The sequence below is a fragment of the Hylobates moloch genome, unplaced genomic scaffold (genome assembly GCF_009828535.3).
Source record: "Hylobates moloch isolate HMO894 unplaced genomic scaffold, HMol_V3 SCAFFOLD_6, whole genome shotgun sequence".
In the NCBI taxonomy this organism is placed as follows: domain Eukaryota; kingdom Metazoa; phylum Chordata; class Mammalia; order Primates; family Hylobatidae; genus Hylobates; species Hylobates moloch.
Window position 1 is genome coordinate 108,090,230 of NW_026652281.1, and position 16,129 is coordinate 108,106,358.

General features: G+C 44.6%; 1 protein-coding gene and 1 pseudogene across 1 annotated transcript in view; one reads left to right on the forward strand and one right to left on the reverse strand.

Moving 5' to 3' along the window:
* Positions 1 to 6,642: 6,642 nt before the first annotated feature.
* AP1G1 (adaptor related protein complex 1 subunit gamma 1) overlaps positions 6,643 to 16,129 on the forward strand; it is a 110,977-nt gene continuing 101,490 nt past the window's right edge. The window contains exon 1 of the mRNA XM_058441177.1: positions 6,643 to 6,659. The gene's annotated coding sequence lies outside the window, so the exon portion shown is untranslated. The remainder of the gene's footprint in view (positions 6,660 to 16,129) is intronic.
* On the reverse strand, positions 8,299 to 9,262 carry LOC116470614 (E3 ubiquitin-protein ligase TRIM13-like; annotated as a pseudogene).

Genomic DNA, 16,129 nt, shown 5'->3' on the forward strand with positions numbered 1-16,129 from the left:
GGGTGTTCTGATTGGTGAAACACAGGTGATTTCCAGGTTTGGCACTACAGTCCCAAAAAGGGTGGGTCATATGTCCGCTGTATCCCATTCCTGAACTCTTTACTACTCTGAGTAATCCTTTTTTCTTTGGTTGTATATCTTGATGGTAGAAAGCTCCATAGCAACAGTTTGACAGGTATATTAGCAATAAGTAAACTAATGAAGTTTTTAGATTTATGGCACAAAAATAACCAAAAGTTACCTAATTTATCCAAATATCTGTATTATTTTTCTGGAATCTGGATAACGCCCCTATTTAAGCTATTTATATTCAGTAAACCAGGCCAGGTGTGGTGGCTCACGCCTGTAATCCCAGCACTTTGGGAGGCCAAAGCAGGTGAATCACCTGAGGTCAGGAGTTTGAGACCAGCCTGGCCAGCTTGGTGAAGCCCCATCTCTACTAAAAATACAAAAATTAGTTGGGCATGGTGGCCCGTGCCTATAATCCCAGCTACTTGAGAGGCTGAGGCAGGATAATCACTTGAACCCAGGGGGCAAAGGTTGCAGTGAGCTGAGATCGTGCCACTGCACTCCAGCCTGGGCAACAGAGTGAGACTCTGTCTCAAAAACAAAAACAAAAACTGATAAAGTAAATGGTTTTTTGTTTTTGATGTGTTTTAGGTATTTGGGGTATTTAGAAAATGAAAAGTTAAACTTCAATCTGTTTTGTCCACTTCTTCCCTTTCCCTGGATTCCTATTGAATTCCATTGTTGTGTATAGATTGAATTTTTGTGATGGGAGAGCTTGAGCTGCTCTCTTGGAAGGAAAACAAAAATAAAACCCTGTTAATGCTGGTTATTTTTCTCCCTGAGCAGTCAGGAGTTGCAAACTAGCTCTCTGTGTTACCTAGTTCTCACTGGTGATATTTCTTGTCCTGTAATACAGGGAGAGGAAACTCAGGAAACTACCCCAACTCTTTTTGACAATGCAGATCAAACCAGAGAGAAGCACTGGTAACTTGGGAAACCATGCGTGTCATAACAAGAGGAGTAGGTGGCGTCTTTCATACTGTCATGTCTTCCTGTTTGTATACTTGAGCATGTCAAGGTGTCATTTTAGGAAAGGAACTTTATCTTTGGATGCCAATGGCAGAAACAACAACAAACCAGCCAGGCGCGGTGGCTCATGCCTGTAATCCCAGCACTTCATGAGGCCAAGGCAGGCAGATCACTTGAGGTCAGGAGCTCGAGACCAGCCTGGCCAACAGGGTGAAACCCTCTCTCTACTAAAAATACAAAAATGAGCCAGGCGTTGTGGCAGGTGCCTGAATCCCAGCTACTCAGGAGGCTGAGGCAGGAGAATGGCTTGAACCCAGGAGGCGCAGGTTGCAGTGAGCTGAGATTGCACCACTGCACTCCAGCCTGAGTGACAGAGTGAGACTCCGTTTAAAAAAAAAGAACAGCAAATCCCAAGTATACATTGAAATTATACTAGGCCAGGTGCAGTGGCTCACGCCTGTAATCCCAGCACTTTGGGAGGCCGAGGTGGGTGGATCACGAGGTCAGGAGATCGAGACCATCCTGGCTAACGCGGTGAAACACTATCTCTACTAAAAATACAAAAAATTAGCCGGACATGGTGGCACACGCCTGTAGTCCCAGCTACTCGGGAGGCTGAGGCAGGAGAATCGCTTGAACTCAGGAGGTGGAGGTTGCAGTGAGCCGAGACCACGCCACTTACTGCACTCCAGCCTGGGCGACAGAGTGAGACTCTGTCTCAAAAAAAAAAAAAAAAAGAAATTATACTGATACACTAGAAATGTATCGGTGCCTAGTATTAGATTACATTTTTTTTCTTTTTTATTTTTTTTTGAGATGGAGTCTTACTCTGTCTCCCAGGCTGGAGTGCAGTGGCCCAACCTTGGCTCACTGCAACCTCCACCTCCCAGGTTCAATTGACTCTCCTGCCTCAGCCTCCCGAGTAGCTGGGATTACAGGTGCCTGAAACCACGCACAGCTAAATTTTGTATTTGTAATAGAGACAGGTTTCGCCATGTTAGTCAGTCTGGTCTAGAACTCCTGACCTCAGGTGATCCCCGCCTCAGCCTCTAAAAGAGCTGGGATTACAGGGGTGAGCCACCATGCCTGGCCTTAGGTTACTTTTCAAAAGCTTTTCTAGATATCCAAATGTAGAGATAGGCAATTCTCAAGCTTCTCTTTTAGCTACTTCTCTGAACAATTCTGTGTCCTCATTTCCACCTGCTTTTAATGTTATATGACCTTGCCAGATTCCAAAAGGGATTTCCCTTGAAAATTCATTAATATTTTATTTAGAAGGAGGTCTTACAATTTCTCTGTAAGTGACTACTATTTCCTTTGGGGAGGGGGATCTCCATCTCTTGTATATTTCCTCAGACACTTGCCAGTTTTTGTCAAAAACTTCCTGCAGAACTCTTAAAGGTTACAGTAGAAAGAATGACCATTGGAATAAACTGAAGGAAAGCTAACCCTTATTTGCACTGTAAGAGTCATATCTGGGGAACTGGTCCACAGAGAAGCAAGTGCATTCAGGCCATTGCTGAGTGGCCAGAAGTTCCTTACAGGAGGCTTGCTGAATGAATAAATTGAGTGTGGAAAAACTGGAGCCATTCGTAATACTAATAACTTTCTCTGAGAAGCTTGCTCAGCAAGGTGACTTGTGAGCTGTTGTGTCCTGTGATGAAATGTTCAGCTCTACCTGCAAAGTTAACTTTGTAGTTAATTTGCAACTAGTTATAAATCGCCTATAACTCCGCAAAAAATGTGAGTAAATATTCTAGGCAGCATGGCAAGCTGCCTCTCAGATCACTGCACAGTCCTCAAGGCAGTACATCACCTAAGACTTCACTTAGCAATTTTGGAATTTAAAGGAATGTTTCTGACTTGAGAGAATGTGGTAATAATTATGACAGTGATCAACTCATTTTAAATGTTTCCAAAGACTGGAAGGGCACGGTGACTCATGCCTGTAATCCCAGCACTTTGGAAGGCTGAGGTGGGCGGATCACTCGTGGCCAGGAGTTCAAGACCAGCCTGGCCAACATGGTGAAACCCTGTCTCAACTAAAAATACAAAAATTGGCCAGGCGCGGGGGCTCATGCCTGAAATCCTGGTGCTTTGGGAGGCTGAGGTGGGTGGGATCCCCTGAGGTTAGGAGTTTGACACCAGCCTGGCCAACATGGTGAAACTCCATCTCTACTAAAAATACAAAAATTAGCTGGGTGTAGTGGTGGGTGCCTGTAATCTCAGTTACTCGGGTGGCTGAGGCAGGAGAATTGCTTGAACCCAGGAGGCAGAGGTTGCAGTGTGCTGACATCGTGCCATTGCACTCCAGCCTGGGCGACAAGAGCGAAACTCCGTTTCAAAAAAAATAAAAAATAAAAATAATTAGACAGGCATGGTGGCGAGAGCCGGTAATCCCAGCTACTCTGGAGGCTGAGGCAGGAGAATTGCTTGAACCTGGGAGGCAGAGGTTTCAGTGAGCCGAGATTGCACCAGTGCACTCCAGCCTGGGTGACAACGTGGGACTCCATCTCAAAAAAAAAAAAAAGTTTGCAAAGTCTGTTCTATATCTTGACTATCAATATCGAGATCCTGGTTGTGATATTCAACTACACCTTTGGGGAAAGGTAGGGGATATGGTACTCCAGATTTCTCTGTATTGTTTCTTACAATGTGTGAATTACATGTGAATCTACCATTGTCTCAAAATAAAAAGTTTAAATTTTAAAAAGTTTCTGAAGGTTTAAATGTAAAACAATGCCCAGGATGGGCACGGTGGCTCACGCCTGTAATCCCAGCACTTTCAGAGGCCAAGGCTGGCGGATCACGAGGTCAGGAGTTCAAGACCAGCCTGACCAATATGGCAAATCCCCATGCCTACTAAAAAGACAAAAATTGGCCGGACGTGGTGGTGAGCACTGGTAATCCCAGCTACTCAGGAGGCTGAGGCAGGAGACTCTCCTGAACCCAGGAGGCAGAGGTTGCAGTGAGCCAAGATCTCGCCACTGCACTCCAGCCTGGTCGACAGAGCGAGACTCTGTCCAGATGTCCAGATTACTGGACTTCTCTCCACAAAGGCAGAGAATTTTACTATCACTAAATTGTCAAACTATTAATTTGACCTCTGGCAAACTGGAAGGCCCTTTATCTTCTTTTTTTTTTTTTTTTTTTTTTTTAATGGATCTCACTCTGTCACCCATTGGCTCACTGCAAGCTCCGTCTCCCGGGTTCAGGCCATTCTCCTGCCTCAGCCTCCCGAGTAGCTGGGACTACAGGCGCCCACCACCATGCCTGGCTAATTTTTTGTATTTTTAGTAGAGACGGGGTTTCACTGTGTTAGCCAGGATGGTCTCGATCTCTTGACCTCGTGATCTGCCAGCCTCGGCCTCCCAAAGTGCTGGGATTACAGGCGTGAGCCACTGCGCCCGGCTCCTTTACCTTTTTTCAAACATGCACACACAATGCTATTCCTTCCATCAGGTGACAGCTCAAGTCAGAGTACACTCAGGAGCAGGGGTAGTGCTGAGTGTTGTTTTTCTTAAGTTCAACTTGTTTTCTGTTGCCCTCTGCTCTTTCCTCATTCCTATGGGTCACATGAGTCATTAACCCCTCAATAAACTGAAAAACTGATGATCTCTGATTATGAGAAAGGTTCAGGTGAAATAAAATTGCATATGTTAATTAACTGCAGTTCCCTGAGTCTACAGTTAACAGCCCTGTTGATTTATCATCATCTATTAGTAGGAAGGTAGCTGTTGCTCACTTTCAAATTGATTTTTGGGCTTCTTTAGCAGGGTCTTGAAGATGTTTGTGCATTATTTAGACAATAAAGACCTAAGGAAAGTATTGAAACACATGAAATTTATGCAAACCCATTGGTATCCATTATTATGACCATGAACAATGAGGATGACATTGATGGTATAAACAGCCCTTGTAAATTTTAAACTGTAGGCCGGGCGCAGTGGCTCACACCTGTTATCCCAGCACTTTGGGAGGCTGAGGCGGGCAGATCATCTGAGGTCAGGAGTTCAAGACCAGCCAGGCCAACATGGCAAAATCCTGTCTCTACTAAAAATAGGAAAAAAAAATTAGTCAGGCGTTGTAGCACATGCTTGTAATCCCAGCTACTCTGGGGGCTGAAGCAGGAGAATCACTTGAACCCAGGAGGCAAGATCACACCACTGCAGCCTGGACAACAGAGTGAGACTCTCTCAAAAAAAACTATACATATATATTTTAAACTGAATGTCCACATGTTCTTTTATTTTATCCTGACAATCTGGGGACACATATTACCCAGATAAATATTACCCTCTTTTTACAAATGAAGAAATTTAAACAAAACACCTGAGTGATTTGATATAAAACAAATTAGCCCTGTCTTACTGAAGTTTACTGTTTTTTTGAAAGGAGATAATAATCCTGACCTTCTATTTCTCCAGAGTTCTATTTGTAACACAGTTCTATTACCTGGGCACACAATAAATGTGTGCTGATGTTGGTATTGGTGTAACGGTGGCTCAGCATTTATCTGAAACAAGTCTGGTATTACCATGATTTCTTTTCCCTGAGCTGTCTAATGCAAAGAACATTTTCCTACTTTGGACTTAGCCATGCCCCCTTTCAAGCACTGGGCCTTGTGTTTATCTGAGATCCAAATGTAGTCTCATGTCAGCATGTTTTGCAGTAACAGAGTAACTCTCTATTCATGATTAGATGGTAAACATCACTTGTTAGGGTATGGCGGACAGACAGCATACGTAATTTGGAGGCTCACAGGTTTTCCCAGCTTGTGAAAAGACCATTTCCTCAGGACTCAGTCATCAATTGATAACACAAGTTGTTTTTTTTTTTTTTTTTTTTTTTTTTTCGAGATGGAGTCTTGCTCTGTCACCCAGGCTGGAGTGCAGCGGTGCAATCTCAGCTCACTGCAAGCTCCACCTCCTGGGTTCACGCCATTCTCCTGCCTCAGCCTCCCAAGTAGCTGAGACTACAGGCAGCCGCCACCACGACCAGCTAATTTTTTGTATTTTTAGTGGAGATGGGGTTTCGCCGTATTAGCCAGGATGGTCTCGATCTGCTGACCTCATTATCCACCCGCCTCGGCCTCCCAAAGTGCTGGGATTACAGGCGTGAGCCACCGTGCCCGGCCTACAAAGTAGAACGACTTTATTTGTCTCAGTGGATTGGCCTGGGAGAGGTTACATTTGTTACCTTTCCAACATGATTCTACTTGTTCATTCTGTGGCATAATGTGGTTAAAAAAAAAAAAAAAACATAGGAATTTGCAGCCGGAAAGTTTGGCCTCAAGTTCCAATTCTACCAATTACTCCTAATCATGTGACCATGGGCAAGCCATTTAATCCACCAGAGCCTCAATTCTCTCAGCTGTAAAATGCAAAAATACAAACACACAGGTGTTGCTGGGATCAAATGGAACTGTATATATATATACAAATATGTTTTTCTTTTTTATTTTCCTCTTAATATAATTTTTTTCTTTTCTTTTTTTTTTTTTGAGACAGAGTTTTGGTTTGTTGTGCAGGCTGGAGTGCAGTGGCATGATCACAGCAGCCTCAACCTCCTGGGCTTAGACGATCCTCCTGCCTCAGTCTGATGAGTAGCTGGGACCATAGGTATGTACCACCATGCCAGGCTAATTTTAAAATTATTTGTAGACGGCCGGACACAGTGGTTCACGCCTGTAATCCCAGCACTTTCTTGGAGGCCGAGACAGGCAGATTGCTTGAGGCCAGGAGTTCAAGACCAGCCTGGCCAACATGGCAAAACCCTATCTCTACTAAAAATACAAAAACTAGCTAGGCGTGGTGGCACACACCTGTAGCTACAGCTACTCGGGAGCCTAAGGCAGGAGAAATGCTTGAACCTAGGAGGCAGCGTCTCAAAATTTTGAGAGTGAGGCTCAAAAAATAAACAGGCCAGGCACAGTGGCACACGCCTGTAATCTCAGCTACTTGGGAGGGTGAGGCAAGAGAATCGCTTGAACCTGGGAGGCGGAGGTTGCACTGCAGCCGAGATTGCACCACTGCACTCCAGCCTGGGCGACAGAGTGAGACTCCGTCTCAAAAAAAAAAAAAAAAAAGCTCCAGGGAATCTTGTTAATGAATGTGCCAATGTGTTGAGGCAAAGAACATGTATGCACAACTACTAGTTTTATGTCCTCCCACTGACTGGTATCAAAGTTCTTCATTAGGGAACTTGTGGGCAAATTAGAGGGAGGTAAAGGGGTTTTCTTGATTACCTCCCAGAATTCCTGCATCTGTTGCAGCACATGACGGGTTCTGACATGACTTTGATAGCTTCAGCAATGTTAAGGCCATTCATTGCTCCTGCAAGACGGTGTTGAGTTTGTTGATCTCTGGATCAGTGGTTTGCCTAACTTTAAGTTTCATTTTTTGAGGCTGGGTGCAGTGGCTCATGCCTGTAATTCCAGCACTTTGGGAGGCGGAGGCGGGTGTGTCACCTGAGGTCAGGGGAGGCTGAGGCAGGAGAATCACTTGAACCTAGGAGGTGGAGGTTGCAGTGAGCTGAGATTGTGCCATTGCACTCCAGACTGGGCAACAAGAGCAAAACTCCATCTCAAAAAAAAAAAAGTTTAATTTTTTATTTTTTGGATCCAATTCACTTGATTTAATTTTTTTTTTTTTTTTGATAGAGTCTCGTTCTGTCGCCCAGGCTGGAGTGCAGTGGCACAATCTCAGCTCACTGTAGTCTTCGCCTCTTGGTTTCAGGTGATCCTCCTGCCTCAGCCTCCCAAGTAGCTGGTACTACAGGTGCATGCCACCGTGCCTGGCTAATTTTTTTTTTTTTTGAGACGGAGTCTCACTCTGTTGCCCAGGCTGGAGTGCAGTGGCGCCATCTCGGCTAACTGCAAGCTCTGCCTCCCGGGTTCAGGCCATTCTCCCTCCTCAGCCTCCCAAGTAGCTGGGACTACAGGTGCCCGCCACCGCGCCCGGCTAATTTTGTTTTTGTACTTTTAGTAGAGACAGGGTTTCACCGTGTTCACCCGGGTGGTCTCAGTCTCCTGACCTTGTGATCCACCCCCCTCAGCCTCCCAAAGTGCTGGGATTACAGGCGTGAGCCACTGCGCCCGACCTAATTTTTGTATTTTTAGTGGAGACAAGGTTTCACCATGTTGGCCAGGCTGGTCTTGAACTCCTGACCTCAAGTGACCCACTCGCCTTGACCTCCCAAAGTGCTGGGATTAAAGGTGTGAGCCACTGCACCCGGCCTTTATTTCAATTCTTTAGTACTTTACTTAAATATTTTAATCAGTAACTTGCTAGTCTCCATGGTATTCAAGCGAGAAAGAACATCTCCCCAACGCCAGTTCTCAAAACTCTAGAAGAGGGATTCAAAGGCATAGCCATTTCTTTTCTGAGCATGAACTTCTTCAATAGAACAGAAGACAATGCTTGGTGTGGTCAACACCAGTAGCACGGATTCCACAGATTAGCTGTATATCAGTCAGCCGGAGAATGCTGGGAGATACTCCAGATGTCCTTTGAACACTGGCATTTTAGAAGAGATCTTGATCTTGTTATATTTTCCTCAAACCCTTCAGGGAGTAATTAACCTACAGGCTGTTGACTCCAGTTGCTGAAGTTTCCTTACAGCACCCCAGGGCACTTGACTGAATGGAGATAGTCTCCACAATGAATTCTGCACATTCTCCTTTAAGCTACCTTGTATTAGAGTTCTCTTAGAGGGGCGGAACTAATAGTTTTTATATATGGGAGTTTATTAAGTATTAACTTACATGATCACAAGGTCCCACAACAGGCTGTCTGCAAGCTGAGGAGCAAGGAGAGCCAGTCCGAGTCCCAAAACTGAAGAACTTGGAGTCTGATGTTTGAGGGCAGGAAGCATCCAGCTCGGGAGAAAGATGTAGGCTGGGATGCTAGGCCCCTCTCTCCTTTTCACATTTTTCTGCCTGCTTTATATTTGCTGGCATCTAATTAAACTGTGCCCACCAGATCAAGGGTGGGTCTGCCTTCCTCAGCCCACTGACTCAGATGTTAATCTCTTTTGGCAACACCCTCACAGACACACCCAGGATCAATACTTTGTATCCTTCAATCAAGTTGATTCTCAGTATTAACCATCACATGCCTTCTAAGCATTTTTTTTCCCGGAAGTTGTGCAAGTAAGCCAAAACTCAAGGATCATCAAACAGATTGTAACAAATTGGGCATTTGAGATCTTTCAGCACCACCATCACATACTTTGTCTCCTGCCAACAGATGTATTCAGCAGGGTTACCATCTCCCAGGGCAAAGCAATCACATTTATCTCCAGATCTAGACATAAGAATTGTGGTGTCTCTCCTTTCAGTCCCTGTGTATGTAACTATATGTAACATACACAAGTGTGTAGACACAGGTATATTAATATATAGGTTTATGTTTCAATTTTAGTTTTTAAAACTGATTTAACATTATATTGTGAGCATTGTCCATGGACTACTCTTGAAGCAAGGAAAAGAGGGAAATATAAGGCCCTGAATTTCATAATATTGTGCTTTCCTTAGGGAACTAGATTCTTGTCTGGCTGAATCCGTATCTATACTAATCTGGGCAGTTCTCAATTGCATGTAGATTTGCCTGAGTTGAACTGAGTTTGACCAGTTCTAACTCTCTGCACCATAATTGTTTTTTGTTTGTTTTTAGGCAGGGTCTCACTCTGTCACCCAGGCTGGAGTGCAGTACTGCGATCTCGGCTCACTGCAACCTCTGCCTCCCGGGCTCAAGTGATCCTCCCACCTCAGCCTCCCAAGTAGCTAGAACCACAGGTGCACGCCAACACACCCTGCCAAATTTTGTATTTTTTGTAGAGACGGGATTTTGCCGTGTTGCCCAGGCTGATCTCAAACTCCTGAGCTCAAGTTATCTGCCCACCTTGGCCTCCCAAAGAGTTGGGATTACAGGCGTGAGCCACCGTGCCTGGTGTGTCTGTGCTGTAATTGTATATGAGGGTATTCCTAGTGTTACTTGTTTGGAATTGTAAGATTATTTGGGGAATCCTTTTTTCTCTTAAGGGATAACCAAAAAGTATTTCCTTTTATTAGTCTTTTTAAAAAGTGAAACATAAATGCTTTATTATGGCAATGGTATAAAAACTAAATAAGCTTTAACTAAAAACAAAACAAAACTTAAAAAGTGAGTTTGTTTAGAATTAAAAGTTTTTTTGTTTTTGTTTTTGTTTTTTGTTTTTTGTTTTGTTTGTTTTTGACAAGCCTTGCTCTGCTGCCCAGGCTGGAGTGCAGTGGCATGATCTTGAGTCACTGCAACTTCCACCTCCTGGGTTCAAGCGATCCTCCCACCTCAGCCTCCAAAGTAGCTGGGACTACAGGCACACACCACCACACTGGGCTAATTTTTTGTATTTTTTGTAGAGATGGGGTTTTGCCATGTTGCCCAGGCTGGTCTTGAACTCCTGGGCTCAAGTGATCCACCCACCTCAGCCTCCCAAAGTTCTGGGATTATAGGTGTGAGCCACCACACCTGGCCCCAGTTGTTCTTCGTCTAAAACAAATTCATCATAACTTGATGAATCTTGCCTTTCTTTCTTTCTTGGTGATGATTTGCTGCAGGTATCTAGTCAGCTGTGTGCCAAATACAGCCAAGAATATAATCAATGAGATTGGAATTGTCAGCTCTCAAGTAGTACTATTTCTGGAGACACTTATTTTTTCTTTTCTTTTTTCTTTTTCTTTTTCTTTTTCTTCTTCTTCTTCTTCTTCTTTTTTTTTTTTTTTTTTTTTTTTTTTTTTTTGAGACAGAGTCTCACTCTGTTGCCCAGGCTGGAGTGCAATGGCACGATCTCATCTCACTGCAACCTCTGCCTCCTGGGTTCAAGTGATTCTCCTGCCTCAGCCTCCAGAGTAGCTGGGATTACAGGCACTCACTACCATGCCTGGCAAATTTTTTTGTATTTTTAGTACAGACAGGGTTTTACCATGTTGGCTATGCTGGTCTCAAACTCCTGACCTCAAGTGACCCACCTGCCTTAGCCTCCCAAAGTGCTGGGATTGCAAGCGTGAACCACCACCCCAGTGACACACACTTTTTCTAAATGAAGAAGTCTGAGAAAAGCTGAGCAACTTAGAACACATAATTTGGTGCAGACGGAAAGATGTATAGAAATAAGTTTTGCGTTGGAGGCAAAGCAACTTGGATAAAGGTCTCAAACTAGGGAATTGAACTTTATAAAAAAAGCTAATGCCACCAGGCATGGTGGCTCACGCCTGTAATCCCAGCACTTTAGGAGGCTGAGGTAGGAGGATCACTTGAGGTCAGGAGTTCAAGACCAGCCTGGCCAACATGATGAAATCCCATCTCTATTAAAAATACAGGCCGGGTGCGGTGGCTCATGCTTGTAATCCCAGCACTTTGGGATGCCGAGGTGGGCGGATCACGAGGTCAGGAGATTGAGACCACGGTGAAACCCCGTCTCTACTAAAAATACAAAAAATTAGCCGGGCGTGGTAGCAGGCGCCTGTAGTCCCAGCTACTCAGAGAGGCTGAGGCAGGAGAATGGCGTGAACCCGGGAGGCGGAGCTTGTAGTGAGCCGAGATTGCGCCACTGCACTCCAGCTTGGGTGACAGAGCCAGACTCCGTCTCAAAAAAACAAAACAAAACAAAACAAACAAACAAACAAACAAAAATTGGGCCGGGCACAGTGGCTCACGCCTGTAATCCCAGCACTTTGGGAGGCCGAGGTGGGCGGATCACGAGGTCAGGAGATAGAGACCATCCTGGCGAACATGGTGAAACAACGTCTCTACTAAAAATACAAAAAAATTAGCCAGGCGTGGTGGCAGGCACCTGTAGTCTCAGCTACTCGGGAGGCTGAGGCAGGAGAATGGCATGAGCCTGGGAGGCGGAGCTTGCAGTGAGCAGAGATCGTGCCACTGCACTCCAGCCTGGGCAACAGAGTGAGACCCCATCTCAAAAATAAATAAATAAATAAATATACAAAAAATTAGCTGGACGTGGTGGCAGGTGCCTGTAATCCCAGCTACTCAAGAGGCTGAGGCAGGAGAATCACTTGAACCTGGGAGGCAGAGGATGCAGTGAGCCAAGATTGTGCCATTGTACTCCAGCCTGAGTGACAAGAGCGAAACTCTGTCTCAAAAAAAAAAAAAAGCTAAAGCCAAGAAAACTGAGCTGATTTCTTTTTTAAGAAAGTACACATTGGCCAGGTGCGGTGGCTCACGCTTGTAATCCCAGCACTTTGGGAGGCTGAGGCGGGTGGATCACGAGGTCAAGAGATAGAGACCATTCTGGCCAACATGGTGAAACCCCATCTCTACTAAAACTACAAAAATTAGCCAGGCATGGTGGCATATGCCTATAATCCTAGCTACTCAGGAGGCTGAGGCAGGAGAATCGTTTGAACCTGGAAGGTGGAGGTTGCAGTGAGCTGAGATCATACCACTGCACTCCAGCCTGGAGGACAGAGCGAGATTCCGTCTCAGGAAAAAAAAGAAAAAATGTAAAGTACACATTTTACTAAATGTAACTGGCTTAGTAATATAAAGGAAGCTAATGAAATTTAGAAGTTTCAACTTTTGAACATCTGACATCATGATCACATTTACATAATTCAAAACTGACATTCAATGGAACACAGAGATCTGGCTACAGCAGTTGCTTCCAGCTGGTGGACATTTTTTGTTATTCAGGATGTCCATTCTGATTGGTTAGTGCCATGTTGTACTGGTTCTTGAATATGTTTACTATCACCCTTGACATAATTCAAATACTTATCACAAAATCAGAACTGTTGATTCAAAGTTTGGATTTTTTTTTGAGACAGAGTCTTGCTCTGTAGCCCAGGCTGGACTGCAGTGGTGCAATCTCAGCTCACTGCTGTATTTTTGGTAGAAACAGGGTCTTGCCATGTTGGCCAGACTGGTCTTGAAATCCTGGCCTTAGGTGATCCACCCACCTCGGCCTCCCAAAGTGCTGGGATTACAGGCATGAGCCACCATGCCTAGCATTTTCTTATGTTCATTTTCTTCCTCATATTCTGCTTGGTTTGAAGTTCTCTAACTCCGGAATAGGGCTGTCTTATACATTCACAAGCAAGGCCCCTTTTTGTTGCTAAATTATACATCATCTGGCTGGGCGCGGTAGCTCACGCTTGTAATCCCAGCACTTCGGGAGGCTGAGGCGGGCGGATCACGAGGTCAGGAGATTGAGGCCATCCTGGCTAACATGGTGAAACCCTGTCTCTACTAAAAAATGCAAAAAATTAGCCAGGCATGGTGGCGGGCACCTGTAGTCCCAGCTACTCGGGCAGCTGAGGCAGGAGAATGGCGTGAACCCGGGAGGCGGAGCTTGCAGTGAGCCGAGATCAGGCCACTGCACTCCAGCCTGGGTGACAGAGCGAGACTCCGTCTCAAAAAAAAAAAAAAAAAAAAAAAATATACATCATCTAAAAAAATTATACAGTAGTCCCTGTTTATCCATGGGGAACACTACCAAAACCCCCATTGGATGCCTGAAACTGCAGATAATACCGAACCTGAGTAAGTTTCTGTACGTTTCCCATCCCCAAAATTAAGGTTTTTTTCCATCCTAACTAAGCATTTATCACACTCTACAGCCAAAAGTTTTGCAGTTTGTTTAAGCTGCGACAGGCAAACTAGCATGAATTTCTTTTTCCTTCTTCACAATTTCACAGAAGATTCATTCTTGGCTGGGCAGGGTGGCTGACACCTGTAACCCTAGCATTTTGGGAGGCCAGGCAGGTGGATTGCTTGAGCCCAGGAGTTAGAGACCAGCCTGGGCAACATGGTGAAACCTAAACCCTGTCTCTACCAAAAAATAATTTTTAAAAAATTAGACAGCTGTGGTGGCACGTGCCTGTAGTCTCAGCTACTCAGGAGGCTGAGGTGGGAGGATACCTTAAGCCTGGGAGGCAGAGGTTGCAGAAAGCCGAGATCCTGCCACTGAACTTCAGCCTGGGTGACAGCAAGACCCTGTCTCAAAAAAAAGAAAAAAAAAAAAAAGAAGAAGAAGATTCATGCTACCCATAGATCTTTGCTCTTTGCAACCTTACCATATGATTTTTTTTCTATCCTTACACTTTTTTTTTTTTTTTTTTTGAGACGGAGTTTTGCTCTTGTCCCCCAGGCTGGAGTGCAATGGCATGATCTCGGCTCACAGCAACCTCCACCTCCCAGGTTCAAGTGATTCTCCTGCCTCAGCCTCCCGAGTAGCTGGGATTACAGGCATGCACCACCATGCCCAGCTAATATTTGTATTTTTAGTAGAGATGAGGTTTCACCATATTGGCCAGGATGGTCTTGATACCCTGACCTTGTGATCCGCCCTTCTTGGCCTCTCAAAGTGCTGGGATTACAGGCATGAGCCACCATGTCAGGCCCATGGTAAGTACTTTTAAGATGGGAAAATTGACTTAAAGCTGAGTTTTTATTGTGCACTGAAAGATTTTTTTCTACTTAGTGATGTGGCTTCTAGAGTAGCTCTGGAAGAATTGTAAAGCAGGTAAAATTTGTACTTTTTCTCTGCCCACATAGTATTCGTAACAGACTCTTATAAGTGATTAACAATAGAGCAGAAAACAAAAAAACGAAGGTACCTAAAAGTGTTACATCCAGAAGTGTGTAGAACATTTTTAGTTCTTTTCTCCCCCGTCCTCTACTAAAAATACAAAAAAAAAAAAAACAAAAAATTACCTGGGCATGGTGGCGCATGCCTGTAATTCCAGCTACTTGGGAGGCTGAGGCAGGAGAATCACTTGAACCCAGGAGGCAGAGGTTATGGTGAGCTGAGATCACGCCATTGCACTCTAGCCTGGGCAACAAGAGCGCAACTCCTTCTTAAAAAAAAAGAAAAAGAAAAAAAAAGAAGAGTATGGGTTCAGGAGTGAAATGATCCATATTCAAATCCTTGCTCCACCATATATTAACTGTGAGACCTCAGGCCAAGTGTCAACAACTCAGTTTTCTGGGTTGGTGATAATAGTATTTCCTAACTCATAAGCTTGTTGAGATGACTCAATTAGCTAATACACATAAGGAACTTAAATGCAATGCCTGGAACATAACAAATATAATCAAATTTTGCTTTTGCTTTTTTTCATTGTCATCATTATCATGGGGGGTGAATTAAGCTTCCAGAAGATGGTCATGAACTGTCTTAGGACAAGAGAGATTTTCCCCTAATGCATCTCACATCATTTCATGTGGGGAGCTACTTGTTTTAGTGATTAAGCTGTCTCTGGTGACTTCTTTATAAAGGATGGCTTCATACTTGGGTGCCAAACTTTTTTTTTTTTTTTTTTGAGACGGAGTCTGGCTCTGTCGCCCAGGCTGGAGTGCAGTGGCGCGATCTCGGCTCACTGCAAGCTCCGCCTCCCGGGTTCGCGCCATTCTCCTGCCTCAGCCTCTCCGAGTAGCTGGGACTACAGGCGCCCGCCACCACGCCCGGCTAATTTTTTGTATTTTTAGTAGAGACGGGGTTTCACCGTGGTCTCGATCTCCTGACCTCGTGATCCGCCCGTCTCGGCCTCCCAAAGTGCTGGGATTACAAGCGTGAGCCACCGCGCCCAGCCTTGGGTGCCAAACTTTTGCTTAGTGCAGGCATGAAGCAAAAAGTCTGTTCCGTCTCCTGTGTTCCCATTGCTCTGCTTTCAGATTGCTGGATGTATCATGTTGGATTGCAGAGAATGGGGCACATTTATCTTTGCTGATGATGGTTTCCTGATAGGGATTCTTTTACTCTTGTTCTCTTCCAAAGAATTATATAGCTTGTTGAAAAATGACACATTGTATACATTTAAACAATACAGAAAGGGACTTTAAGCAGTGAAAGACATACGAAATGCCACTAGAGATGTGCTCAAGGGCTTAGTCTTTGGACCCCTTCCCAACTCTTGAGCTGACTTCATCCAACCACATGTTTTTCAATACCTTCTTTATGGTGGGGGCTTCCACATGTATAGCATTACCTAAGGCTTCTCAGTTTATATGAGCTCCAGGTTCATATATCCTCCTGCCTTCTTGACATCTTCACTTGAATATTTCATAGACATCTCCAACTTAACATGTCC